Source organism: Neolamprologus multifasciatus, chromosome 19, assembly GCF_963576455.1.
Source record: "Neolamprologus multifasciatus chromosome 19, fNeoMul1.2, whole genome shotgun sequence".
Lineage (NCBI taxonomy): Eukaryota > Metazoa > Chordata > Actinopteri > Cichliformes > Cichlidae > Neolamprologus > Neolamprologus multifasciatus.
The window spans coordinates 4,540,814-4,555,688 of NC_140457.1; the positions used below are offsets into that span (position 1 = coordinate 4,540,814).

The 14,875-nt window shown below is 39.3% G+C and overlaps 1 protein-coding gene and 1 long non-coding RNA gene across 2 annotated transcripts in view; one reads left to right on the forward strand and one right to left on the reverse strand.

Moving 5' to 3' along the window:
* The window catches only part of lingo2b (leucine rich repeat and Ig domain containing 2b), a 48,518-nt gene extending 41,064 nt beyond the window's left edge, over positions 1 to 7,454 (reverse strand). Inside the window, exon 1 of the mRNA XM_085143781.1 lies at positions 7,120 to 7,454. The gene's annotated coding sequence lies outside the window, so the exon portion shown is untranslated. The remainder of the gene's footprint in view (positions 1 to 7,119) is intronic.
* Positions 1 to 7,993, forward strand: part of LOC146495755 (uncharacterized) — a 112,332-nt gene extending 104,339 nt beyond the window's left edge. The window contains exon 2 of the long non-coding RNA XR_014871235.1: positions 7,830 to 7,993. This is a non-coding gene — a long non-coding RNA (uncharacterized LOC146495755). The remainder of the gene's footprint in view (positions 1 to 7,829) is intronic.
* The last annotated feature ends 6,882 nt before the right edge of the window (positions 7,994 to 14,875 follow it).

Sequence of the window (14,875 nt, forward strand, 5' to 3'; positions counted from 1 at the left end):
CCAATTCTACATATGTAAAAGCATCGGGTTGGTGCCAGTTTACTCGTGTATTCAGTTGGATATTTGAGTTTCAAAGCAGTTTAACAAAGTAGGTAAATCTAAAGGTTGTTTTTTTTATCTAAACAGAAGAAACCGGCTGTATGCTAAAACTACTCCAAAGCTAATATTGCTATGAACAAATGGACACATAATGATGAAGTGTAAGAGGATAAAAAACGACAGACAATCAAATTTCTTCATGAATAATATATTAGTCTTTAAAATGCCACACAGCACAGCTCAATGATGACTTCCTATACTAATGGCAACCCATGCACACACAGGACACCCACTACAAGCTGGACTCATGTCCAACTGTGTGTGTTTGTGTATATACAGCATAGGTTGACACCAATACTGTATATTGATTTTCTGATAAATGGCCCCGATGCTGCAGGCTTTCATTAAGAATCAGCTTCTTCTGTTGTCTACACTAACAGATATGATGCGGTTTGATTGATCACATACTTTAAAGCTGATCAATACTACACTGGTTGTCTGTGGGAGGGTCATAACCTTAATGGACCTAAATTACACGAAGATGATGTTTTTATGATCCCTTTATTTATTAGGATTGAGGATTACAGACTATTGTGGATCATCCTAATTATTATTACGGTTATTATGATCATGCCAGTGGTTATTCTTATTACTTTTGCTTTCTGTGCTAAATTCTAATACTAAAATTAATTCATCTTTACCTTCGTTTCTCGAGGAAAGTCCCGAATCCCCTCATTTCCCTTTCACATTCACACATTAATTTTTGATATTGAATACCTGCAGAAAGTAATAGCTGTTGGCAGCTTTGAGACATATTAGACTTCAGCACAGAGAAACTCGTGTGGTTGCAGCCCTTGTGTGTATTTATGTGCAAGAGGAGGTGCAAAAAAAAAGCCCATGCAGGAGGAGGTGCAATATACACCTGAGCAAAAAATAGGCTCTTTGAGTGTTGCAGCATAATACTGCTCCACGCATCACTGTTACATTTTAATCGTGCTCTGGAGACGGGGAACCTTGAGTTTGTTGAAAGTGACGCCTACAGAAGCCAGCATCTGCAATGCTAATCACACTCCAGCAAAAGGGCCCCACACACTGGCCTCGTCTTGCCTGTCAAACAAAAAAATTCGTCTCCAATAACAACCGAGCACTCTGAAGCTCGCTGCATCGCTAATGTGTTGCTTAATATGAAAAGAGTCCTCGCTGTCCTCTTGCTTTGGACACATCTATATTCAGAAGAGGAGTGGGAAGTCGTGGCTCTTGTCATTATTCGCTGATTTATCTGGGACTCCTTGGATTAGACAACTATTTTATACACTGTTTAATAAAGTTAGCTCTTCTCAAAGTACTTCAAAGTGTGATTATTTCTGATATGGAGCCATTTAGCACGGGGTAGTTAAAAAAAAGTAAACTAATTTGTGTTTCATCGCCTCTCTCTGACTAAACATTTGGGAGCTTTTATCTAGTTTCCACTTGTTATAGCCATTTCCTTTTATTCTTAAGAAAAGTTACATAACATTCTCATATTCTACACCTTTGCGTCTGCAGTATACGTGCTAGGCACCCTTTTAAAATATACTGTATTATTAATGTTATGAACATAAATGCCACGTTGATTTTTAACCTTGCCACTGGGGCTAAACGTTAGTGCTTAAACTCTAATTTAAGAATATATTTTGCTATGAAGATATTAATAGAAAACAGCAAGAAGACTTATTTAACTTGACGTATCTTCTTCCTTTTCCAATCAGATTAAGTGAGAGGAGAGTCTTCCTCCCTGACTGTGAAACACAGTGAACATGAAACAAACTCAAACATTACAGAGCAACCTGCACAAAAGGACCTAAGTTAATTATATTACTCAAATAAATTATTTATTGAAGTCCATGAAACATTCTGTATATGACAATTCAGAAGCTGAAACATTTGCATTTTATTGTAGTGTTACTGGGAAACCTTATTGACCCTGTAAAACCCTGGAAATTTAAAGTCTGCTTAATTATAATGCACATGTGTGTTAGTTGGAGGCTCTGACATCTGGGATTGAAAAGTGGCAACTGAACAATATTTAATCAATTAATAACGGTGTAGATAAAACTGATTCACATGGTTATTATTAAGTAATTAAAGTTTCTGTCTGCAAATCTGCCGTGCATTAATAATGTTGCCTTTCAGCAGCCAGCTGTTGTTTTAGTGTTGTCATAATGGGTTGTTTCAGAACGATCAGTTTAACGTGCACTAATACCCTGAGAATGTGTTTGACACCTATGGGGTGTATTGATTTTCTGACAAACTGTACACATACTGCAGGCTCTCATTAAGAATCAGCGTGATTAACTACACAATTACTTTAAAATTCCTCAATAGTAACCTGGTTGGCTGTGGAAAGGTTGAAACCTGAGCACGTCGCAGTAACAGATCACCTGGTAGCTGGATAATAACAATGAATATAATTTTTTATCACTGTGGATTATCTCTAAAAGAGCGCATCAATGGGAAAGTTTTTGCTAATGGAAATGATTTTACTCTCATTCAGCTCAGTCTCTGAGTTATTGTTACTTTGCCAAGTACAATAAATGGGCTCTCAGTGAAAATGACATTTAAACTTCCACGTGGATGATATTTAATTCAGATTCAAGATGAAACAAAAAAAAATTCTCCTGCTTCTCCATGATGAGATTTTGAGAACAAAACACATTAGACCTTCAACTGACCAAGTGACCTCTTTTATGATGCCAGTTATACATTCATGTGCACTGTTATTATATTTCTAATCATAAAAATTCCTCCTATAATGAATCAAATTGTCCACTTTTCCTTTAGCAACCAGATTAGACAGACAGGCCCTGCCATTAGGGATATTTGTATATTTTTGTAGTGCACTTATCCAAAAACTGGTACTGATCTGTGTGCAGATGAACAGTTGGTGGCTTTTGGAGGCAGGTGCGGTTTCGGGCGATACATCCCCTTCTAAACCAGCCAAGTATGGCGTAAAGATCTGGTGTAACAGTGATGCCAAAACTCCTTTTCTGCAAAAATTACTATAATCAAAACCATAACTGATTAGATAAAAGCATTTTTAGTATAAATGTCATTGGAAACCGCAGACAGGTCCATAACTAAATGGCCAGTGACGCAATTTTTGTCATTTTTCCACAGTCGATTTTAAACGATATAACCAAGATGTGATTAAAGTGAAGACTTTCACCCTTAAGTGGTTTAATTAAGTATTGCAATAAATGCGGAGGAATTACAGAAGCACTAAAGTAATGGGCCAGACTAAGATAATGTTAAATATATGGATTTAATAATTGGATGAAAAGCATTTGTAGCTAATGACTGCCTGAAGTCTAAAACCTGTGGACATTACTAACTTCTGTAATCCCCTCTTTTAAATACTCTGGCAGGCCTTTACTGCACCCACCTTCACTTCCTGCTTATTGGCGGTTCAGTCACTGTAAAGCCGCTGCATGGGGCTGAGGTCAGGTCACTGACATCATCATTGAAGAATATTCACTTTCTTTGCCTCTTGGCATGCTTTCAGTTATTATCCATTTGCACTGAGCATAGAGTACCTTCTACTTTTATCAGCAGTCACATCATCGGTAAAAATGAGTGACCCTGTCAGCCTTGCAGGCTAACACAACACTCACACCATCATGTTTGAACGATGATGTGATATGCTTGGAATGATGAGCTGCTTCTTTCCATCTCCGTACTTTTTAATTCCCATCATTCTGGTACAAATTAATCTCGGTTTAACCTGTAAAAATAATTTCATTCAGAACTGTGATGTGTCAGTCAGCAAGTTGGCATGCAGACTGGAGCAGTCAGGGATTAAACCTGCAATTAATAGATCACATGCTCTGCCTCCTGAGCTACAGCCACACCAACCTCTCAGGCTTTTTAGTGAGCTGGTCAATTCACTCCTTATCCCGAAAAGTTGATTCATCTGGTCGCAGCGTTTTCATTGCATTTCGTCACTCATCCAAGTGACTGCAGGTCATTTGCACAATGACTGAAACTAGCACCGCTGGCAAACAAAGGGCTGTGAGGTCAGTTTCTTTATCATTTATATTGCAAATTGTCATAACAATTGATCAACACTCACTGATCAAAGACCATTGATCAGTAGCCAGTATAGCTGCAATCACAGGAGTGTTTGGAATTTCTTTTCATTCCCTACTTTTAAATATCAGCCACTGAATGTCTTTTGCTTTCTCACTGATGGTCTTATTTTATTTTTTTGCCTAATTATGGCCTCGGTCACTTGCATGAAGTTGCTACCAAATGCGAGTAATACATTTAAAATCATAATAAGATTTTAATCTGCTTAATTTATGAGGAGACCGGCCTCACATGGCCATGAAACTGCTTCTCAATCTACTGTTAATTTTGAGCTTTAATGGAATCTGATCAAATAAAATTTACTTGATTGGTTCATTGGTATATATTCACTTATATTTCCTTGTATTTCTCTCAAAATGATTGCTTCATGTTTATGATGCCAAAGAATATTTTTTCGCCTGTACTTAGACTAAGACAGACGTTTTGGTAATAAATGGTGAGATGCTTTTTTAATTATTGTCATTTAAATCTGGAGGATCAAGAAAAATTGGCTGACTTTTGCATGCTTAAGGATGGAGGGAAATCAGCCACATCATATCTGTAGGTGTAACTTTGTGATTACACTGTAATCTATTTCAGTTTCTAATGTTATATTTTATTTTGTTTTTTTTCTGTCCTTGGTTTGCATGTGCGCTTTGGATTTTGAAATCCCTTTTATGTTTTATTTATGTCTTTTATGTCTTGCCTTGCCTTAGATCTTGTTTCCTGTTAGATCACAAACAATAACAGAAAAAAAAAATCCTTGTCACACTTGTTGCAGCAGCATGTAATCAATCCCTATATTCTTCCATTTGGTTTAAGTTGGATTTCTAATGTAATCCAACTAATGCCAATAAAGGGAATCAGTACATGTAAGACAGAGCTTAACAGTCAGCGCATAAAACCCAAACACTGGCATTGCTTTTCTCCATTATTGGCACCATCTGAGGGAAATAAAAGTGCCAAGAATCAGCCAGGCGGTTTGTGTGCAGCTACACGGGTGGGATGTTAACTCATTAGTTTGCGCACCCACAATGAGGGACGAAAGCAGGCTGAGCTTGATTGGTAAGGCTGTGGAGGTCAAGGATACAGTCATGGTAAGTATGACCAGCTGTGGATCACATTGAGGCAGCGTGAAGGTTGATTGGGAGTTAAGTCAGGAGAAAACGGTGGTGATTTCCTCAGATGAGTTTTGTGCACTTGGTTATTACCCAGAAATCCTCCCGTGTGACACGAGACACAGCCTTGAAATTTCCTTGCAAGGGAACAGAGGAAGAGATGCGAGAAAGGGAAAGGGAAAAGGAAGCCTGCCAGGGTTGGAGAAAATAAACAATAGAAGGTTGATAGGGTGGTAGGGGAGGACAGAGGGGCGGAGGCAATCCCACCTTACCCTCTCCCCCCCTCCCATTAGCTTATCTCATTCCCCCCCCTCCCCAACCCTTAACAAGGGATAGTTTTCTCCTCGTCTCTCATCTTTCTCTCTCCCTCTCTCTATCTCCCGGGACCAAACACACCCCTGACAGGTTGCCATGGAAACGCCTCACACACACAAACACCCACACACTCACCCACACTCTCTCTCTCTCTCTCTCTCAGAGACACACGCTCACCATCCCTCTCTCTCGATCTTGCAGCGGTAACGCCTGTATCCCCCCCCAACCCCTCCATTAGCATCCCTCTTGCTTGGAGACAGCAGGGGCGGCACTGGCCGAAAGCCCTGAGGTACAGCAGAGTCCTCCGTGCACCTAAATTCATTTGTTACAAGAAAACTTCTAAAAACCGTACTTTGGTGAGCACACTGAACAAATGCATACATGCTGTGGCCTTGGATTTTGGAACGCGAAACTATTGTTCCCTTTTTAAAAGATTTTTAATTAAAAAAAGGCTTACAAATGCATTTCTGGTTCTTTCCCCCTGAACTATGCTCTCTATTATGAAGATAACAATGGCCAGATTCAATTTGCACACAATTACTGTAGCTATGCCATCCTCAATTAATGCCCACGGAAGTCAGAGAAGAGCCAGTAGCTGGAGAGTCCCTTGGCTGAGCATAACTCATTTATAATTCAGTCTTATTTCTCATACTTAAGGTCAGAACAGGAGCGTGTAAAGTGAGGGTTTTTTTGCAAACACTCATTCGCATGAAGGGATATCTACACTATATCTCATCCCCGCAGGCTTTTAGGGATCCTGGTCCACTCTGAGGGGGGTACAAAAAAAGAACTGTGTTCCTCAGTGTGTTCCTCTGCTGCAGGGCCACACTGACTCACAGCACAACACCAGCTTCATACAGAGCTTGTGTCATCCCCCGCCGTGCAGCACAGGAGGGTTTTTATCTCTCCACCTTGTCAAGTGTGTTGGTGTCATCATGTCAGGCAGTGTACAGATGCGATCTCTTTGCTGCAACAATCTCAAGTGGGGGGGAAAGAAGTCACATCCACAGGCGTCACCATTCATGCAGGCGGTGGATTGTCTTTTTAAATATTTTTTTTATATTTTATATTGAGTTTTCAGTCATACGGTGTGATACATAAAGTGTGATCACAATGCAGCATCCTTTCTTCCCTCAACACCTACATCCCTAGCAAAACAGAGGCAGAGCTTTTATCTCCATTCACCACCACAGACCTCATGGGGACCTCATCAGCTCTCCTGTTCGCATTTATTTATTTACTTATTTGAATAACTTGCATCCTTCCCCCCTGAAAATATTCTCACACCTCCTGCCCGGAGAGGGACTACGCCTATAGTCTGCTGATGAAACCAAGAGTCAATATCTTTTCTTTTTCTTTTTTTCCGCGAGTTATCGCCCAGTTAATGAGTGAGTCGGGAAGGGTTTTGTTCATGTTCGTCACGGATTAAAGTGAAATATGAATTTGAGCTTAAAAAAATATAAATATATATGTATCTCTCTCTATATATATATATATCAGTGTTACAACAATTTAATGGTCGATGAAGTATCACGAGTCTTACCTTTTACCTGCTCCGCCACATGCCAAAATCCACCTTCACGTTTTACATCACTGAGTGGGAGTCCGAGGCGCGCACACTCTTAACACAGACTTGCACAGACTGTGAATGCAATCCTCTCTCTGAGTTGGTCTCCTTCCACTCTGGCTTCCATGGAAAAACTACCTTAAAATAGCAGACTTTTTTTCCCCGTTTTTTTTTAATGTGGTTTCCTCTCCGGTTATCACGCAGCTCAGTGTTTCTGAAGTCGGCTCCAGGTTTTACGAAGCATCGGCAGCGCGCTGGATCACGGCGTGCGGAGAGAGAGAGCGAGCGAGATGCGTCAAGCCAGCAGCGTGTACAGAGTGCCATTAAATGTTGGCCTTCAGAGTAAAAGCCTGAAAAATGCTCTCTGACGTACAGTTGTGCCAAACAGCTGTCATTTAGTTTGGGTGAATCGTGAATACATTTATAGGTCAGCAATCTGAAGCGGTTTAGTCTCGACTTAGATCATTATTGATCTGGATCATTAAAACGTACAGGACAGCAAGGGCGTAGATTTGGTTTTGGCATTGGTGGGGACAGATGATTCAACCCCGTTTCTTATTTTTTCCTTTTTGTTTTTGCTTCTTAATAAAAAGAGGAGAAATATACTTGCCTACATATGCTATTCTACGTGCTTTTAAACCATTTAAAAATCACAATTCATAGTTTTATATGTGAATTATATAAAGGCAAGGCAAGGCAAGTTTATTTGTATAGCACAATTCAACAACAAGGTGATTCAAAGTGCTTTACAGAGACATTAGAAACAAAAACAAATAAAAAGCATGATTTAAAATTGATTAAAACAAGCAAACAAACTAATTAACAAACAAACAAACAAACAAACAAAACAGTATATAAAATAAAAACAGATAAAATCAGAACAGTAGATAAAATCAGTAGTTAAAATGTAAGTTTTGAAATTTAAGCTTAAGTGCGGATTTGGTATTTTTATTCAAATGCAGCTGAGAACAGGTGAGTCTTCAACCTGGATTTAAATAAACTGAGTGTTTCAGCTGATCTGAGGCTTTCTGGGAGTTTGTTCCAGATATAAGGAGCATAAAAGCTGAATGCGGCTTCTCCGTGTCTGGTTCTGACTCTGGGAACTGATAAAAGACCGGATCCAGATGACCTGAGGGATCTGGAAGGTTCATACTGGGTCACTGATGTATTTTGGTCCTAAACCATTCAGAGCTTTATAGACCAGCATCAGAACTTTATAATGTTAAATTACTATTAAACAAATGACTGACTAAGTATTTTAGGCTTTAGTTTACTTCAGCCATATTCCATATAAATCAGGTATCATACAAAAATAAAAATAGCTTCAAATACAGTCATGACGATAAAAGAATATGACTTTAAGGACTTAACATCATTACTTCACTTATACTACACCAACATCTGTTATATTTTAGCACTAAGGGAACACTGAATGACCTGGTGGTTTTTGTCCATAAAACTACTCATCTAAGATTACCACAAAGGAAAAGTTCTCTCAGCAAAATTATGCAACATTTTAGGCACTATTGCCCCGATCAAATCAGTGAGCTGAGATTTTCTATTCCAAACATGAACTACTGTTACAGCTACTGGTGTCCCACACAACAACTCAACGTCCACTATGTGAAGGAGCCAAACACATGCCTGCTCCTCTCGTTAACTGAGATAAACTGCTGGCATGTTTGTTTTACATCTGTACTGTCCAGTCTCTCCTGGTGGACACACAGCAGCATTGTTTAATCTCATTTGAGTCATTGTTAACCTTACCCATCTTTTTAGTCTTCTGAGAGCACTGAAGCTTCTTTTAGCCTCAGTACCTGCATTTTATCCTCAGATTACAATTATTATTCTGTGCTTTATGTGTCTCACCTTTGGCCCTGGCTCTTCCCCTCTGACTGCACTAGGACATATTGCCACCTGATAAAATAACACATTGATTCGTGCTATATAAAAAGTGAGACGTGTCAATTCAGATTCTTTGTCAAATATACACTAATGAAACAATTTACATCAGCAGCCTAACAATTGTTATGATAATAAATACTATTTAAACTACAGCACCAAATCATCAGTCAGTCACCTGTGACCTCACCTCTTCACCTCTGTCCGAGCTACAACATGGCAGAGCTGCCTCTGTCACCTGATAAATAACAGTGAGTCATTCAAATACATGCAGTCACACATGTGCTTCAAATACAGCAATGAACCAACAAGTCATCATCCAACTTCACCTGTGATCTTGTGTCACCATTACTCTCTGAGCTTTGTGTTGGTTGTTCTGTCACCTGACAAATAGGACAAACATGACAGTAAGAATAAAACGTGGAGCTGCTGCAGTGTTTCTGTCAATTTGTGCAGATCAATAATGTTTGTAGGGTGAGTGCATTTTTAAAACAATTTGTGCAAACTGCACTACAAGGTGGATATTTGCAAAAGAAGTCCCGCAAAGTGGAAATTGTTGCCTTGTACAAGATGGCATGATAGATAAAGAATTTTTTAATAAATAATGCGAGACTCCATTCAGCAAAAGTCAAGTCAAAAGAATGCTGTGTCCTAGTGGTCTCAGGGGGTGAGGAGGCCACTTCTGAAGAGCTAAAACAAGGCTTAAGGTGGACTAAGATATGCACATAGTGGATAATGGAAAAGGACAGTATGTTTTCCATCCTATAGACACTACTATGTGCAGCTATTTGTCTACTCTAAGGAAGTTATAATAAGAAGTGATTGTGGAAGCTGTAAACAACAGTGTATGTCATATAACCACTTTCCCCCCCAATCCCTCCGTTTCCCACCTTAAAAGAGAAAAAATACTTTACTTATCCCCTTATCCAGCATAGAAGACCCAATTGAAATAATGCATTAAATGAGGTAATTATTGATAAAGTGCTTAAACACTTAGAAGAGCTGTTTGCTTTCTATCAGCTGGGCTTTTCTTATCAAAGCTATGGTGGAAGCGAGATGTTACGATCTGTAACATAATAGTGGTAATGATGCAATATAATATGCTTAAACGTCAACCTGTCATGTTAGAGGTTAAAATCAAAATTGGACTCATTTATAAATCCAGGATATTATCAGGTATTAAAAATAAATGTTGTGATTCCAGCTTTTAAATGGTAAAAATACATTTTATGATATGAAGGATTTATTAATTCATCCAAATATTCCATTCTTTGTGCTCAGGGCACTCAGAAGAAGATGGAAAAGATGACGGTGATGATGACTCATTCTTGATGAATCAGATGAGAATGTCACATTAGCATCAACTCCAAAGCTTTCTACACAACAGGCACCAATCAATGCTCCAATCAATTTCTGTTGAAGCAAACAAACCTTTACATCACAGGTGTGGACAGTGGAATGGACAGTAATCATTTTTTTCCTCATATGATTTAATTTTGAAAGTTTTTACAGGAAGTCCCATTTTATATTGCGCTTTCTTGCCGCCGGGTATGGTGGGACTTCAGTCTTCCAAGTTAATCATTTTGCTTTTACCAGAGAACAGCAGCTCACAGCATGGGACGAGAAAACGAGGAGTGCCTGTGGGATCTGTGTTTCTACCTCCGCTTCCCCCTTTTCCACTCATTTCTTCTTTCTTCGCTTTGCCCTGTCAGACTTTTAATCTGTAATCACCTTCTATCCATTCATGCCTTTACCTTTGTTATTCATACGCGCCACATTTCCCCTTATCGTTCCCTCATTTTAATCTTTTGTGACACACTGTAGCTTAGTCACGGGGGACCCCGCCGACTCAGATGGTATAATGAAGATATGAAATAACTGTGAGTGTTTTCTTACACTACTATTCTTGCGAGGACAAAATGTTCCCACAAAAACAGTTTAAAATTATATGCCACTATTTTGGGCCCAGGTGTACATTAAAAGTAAAGATTATATTTAGGACCAGATAACGTAATTTATCTTCACTTAATGCTGAGCATCACTTAATTTTACATTTATAGTTAATTAAACTTTAGCAAAATATGAATCTAAAAATAATAGTCATTATATTGGTTACATTTTATGTATTAGCATAGCAATTACAAAAGACCATGGAAGACTCAAGTTCAACGATAAAACAAGAATAAGAACAAAGTCACAAAGTGACTCAACGGTTAAGAAAACAAGAGTTTAACATCAAATTTAAAAAGGTAAAAGAATAAAATGATGGAAAGTTAAGAATGTCAAACATATAAAATAAAATTTCTATGAAAGCTACCATATAAATGAGTCTTTAACAATGATATAAGAGAGAAGACTGATAAAGCGAGTTGGAGCTCATCATGCAGGTCATTCCATCCCAAACTGCAAACACTTTGTGTTTTGTCTTTAAGTGTGAGGTAGGACTAGTGAGCAGACTTGTGCCGGAGGATCTCAGGCTGTGCACTGGTTGGTCTAGGACAGCAGTTTTAATATATATTCTGGAGTCCAGTCATGAAAAGTAAGAGGTAACTGTCATGGTTGGTGCTGTGTGGCATGCAGGATGTAAGACCCAAATGCAGGACACTCAGATGGAGGAATAAACTCAAAGCGCAGCTTAAATGCTGGACAAACTTTTCATAAGAAATAAACTTCACAAAAAGCAAAGCAAAACTTAAATATGGACACTAGAAACTAAGAAACATGAATTAGGAAAAGTAACCAGGGCCAAGCAGAGCGCAACAGAACAGTGAGGGTTCAATGCAACAGAGAACAAGGAAAACACAGGGCTTAAATACACGCTGGAGTAATCAGGGAATGGGAGACAGGAGGGGAACACAGCTGGGATTAATTAGACATAACGAGACAAAAGAAGCAAAACTAGATACATTGACATGAGACAAGGGACCGTCAAAGTAAAACAGGAAGTATAACACAGAGACCTGACTGACCAGAGAGACGAGACGAGACATGACACGAGGAGGAACATAAAAAAAGCAAAATAACAGAAACCAAAATCATAGAACAAAATCTATAACAAGCAGAACCAAAACCCATGAATAACAACAATCAAAGAATATACCTAAAACACACAAAAACACTGGGCTGCAGACTCAGTGTTACAGACAGTAACACCCTCAAATCAGCTCTAAATTAAATGGTCAGCCAGTGTAGAGTCTGAGGAGCTGATGTCAAATGTTGACCTTTTGCAGTTTGGTTGAAATTTGTTGAAACACCATTACGATAATCAAACTGAGAGGAAATAAAAGCATGAATTAAGACATTTCTCAGGTTTCAGGTGCTGGACTGGGTAACCTTTATTTCCCCCGAAAAAAACAAAACAAAATAAAACGGACATACATTAATTAAACATTCTGCTTTTTCACAAAAAATAAAAACAATCAGGAGGGAAGGTAGAAACTTTTTTTCGACTTTTTCATTCTTTACATGGAAAGACCCCGATGGGAGGGCCTGTAAAGGTGTGCTCAGATGAAGAGAAAGTCACAATATTTAACTGTCAAAGTGCAGCTGAAGCATCAGCCTAATATCGCAGTGCTTCTTACAGACATCTTCATCCTGACATAGAAAGTTTCAGTGCACAGACAAAAGAAACAAAAAGAAAAAACGTTTAAGATATTTCACGTCGAAAGGTGATCAAACCGTTTAAAATGATTATCATGTCACATATACATTCATTAAAAAAGCTTTCCTGGTCATCGCTCACACCCTCATTTCTTTTCAATATCTCGCTGTGGCTATTTTACTTACTCTCAACTGCAAAGCAATTGCACAGGTTGCCCTGAGACTGCAATCAGCTTCAGACCGACTGCAAACACTCTGCAATCAATCTGAGTCAGTCAACAGAGATGAGTGCAGCTCATCAGTGATGTATTTCTTTACAGTAGGGGATTCAACTCAACTTGACAGCTGGTTGTATTCAGGTTATATTCCTATATAAAAGCATGGGTGCCGAGCAGCTATGTCATTGTTGTCCTGCAGCAACTCTGTCACTATTTGTGAAGGAATTTTGGTTTCAGATCTAAAAATGCAAATAGTCGATGTGAATTTCTGCTTAATGTGTATTTCTGTGTATGCAGATGATGACACATTTTCAGTTTTTGCTGGTGTATCACAGTAAATTGCTACATCATTTCAAACTGCATAGAATTGCTAACTTGAAGTCAATCTGAGATAAAATGTCTTAACACAATTTTATCACCTGGTCTGTGAGCGGTCACCGACCAGCTTTCCATCTTTGAAACAATGTAAAAGGCAGCCGTCTCCAACCGCTGTTGTCAAGACTGTGACTGTAGCATGAGGCAGCTTGCAGTGTTGGGAAGGTTACTTTTAAAATGTATTCCATTACAGATTACAGAATACATGCCCCAAAATGTATTCTGTAACGTATTCCGTTACGTTACTCTATGAGAGTAACGTATTCTGAATACTTTGGATTACTTAATATATTATCATGCTGTTTACAACTACATGAATGTACTATTGCTGTGATTTATTACTGTTACTGAAGGTCCGCGGCTCCGAACCGTAGTAAAGGGACCTCTGGCTAATACGGCGGGTTCGTGTCGGGCTCGTAGCCGAAAACTAGCTTTACTTTGTTGTCTGGGTCAACTTTGCTAGCGAGAGACAGAGAGAGGCGTTGAAAGGCTGCTCCAACGGAACTTATTGTTTCAGAGGAAAACACGAACACGGTGTACAGTCGAGTCTTAATAGCTTACTTACAACTGGGCTCGTCAGGCTCTCTTCTTGGCTGCAGTGGTTATTATTATATTTACATGCTTCCAGCTCCCGTTTTTGCTCGATGACAGCTCGTACTTTTCCTTTTTCTCCCTCCCTCGCTCACAGACACATAACTGTGTATGGCAGTCCATTCTCCCTGCAGCACGGACTACACTGCCTATGATGCTACATTCTTTAGAGCTATACCTGTAGCATTCTGCCTATTAGCTTAGCACAACAACAACAACAGGCGCTCTCTCACCCAGGAAACACGCAGAGAGAGAGAGAGCGTCCCCCTGTAACCATGGCAACCGTAACGCTGCCACCAGGAACAACAGAACGTAGCTGTCAAACAAAACCCAAACAGTCCTGACCCGCCACAATATGAAACAGGAAAGTACCGCCGTGTAATCCATTTATTTCAACAAAGTAACTGTATTCTAAATACCACCTTTTTAAACTGTAACTGTAACGGAATACAGTTACTCATATTTTGTATTTTAAATACGTAACGGCGGTACATGTATTCCCTTACTCCCCAACACTGGCAGCTTGGCTTCTCTCTAGCAACAAGTGTTAAATATCTACCCAGAAGAGAGTTAGCTTAGCAAAAACAAACAGCTTCACCTGCTTATAAAACGGGAACAAATTAATAATTCAATTTGCAAACAAAGAAGTGAAAAAAGAAAGTTTTCCTCAACATCCAGTGAATTGCTGCGTTTTGGAGGCGCTCCGAAAGCAGTAACCCTGAACAGTCACAATCTACCCGAGGTTCTATTTCACCTTTCAGGTCTGAAAATGGGGACTAACAGGAGTCAATGGAAGGTTCCCACAAGTACAGAAATTCAAATTTATGCATGTGTGTCGCTGTGGGGAGGATGGCAGGAATATAGATTTCACTGTCTTCATTAGCATGTACCTGTGGGGCTAACGTCTCTATGGGGTACCGGCGAGACAAGCCAGCACTCCACTTCTCTCCCTGTGGTGAAAGACTGGCTTGCTACTTCCCTCCTGCGCCGCCTGACACTTTGGACTGAGAGCGAGACCAAAATAGAAACAGTAAAGACAGAACCGG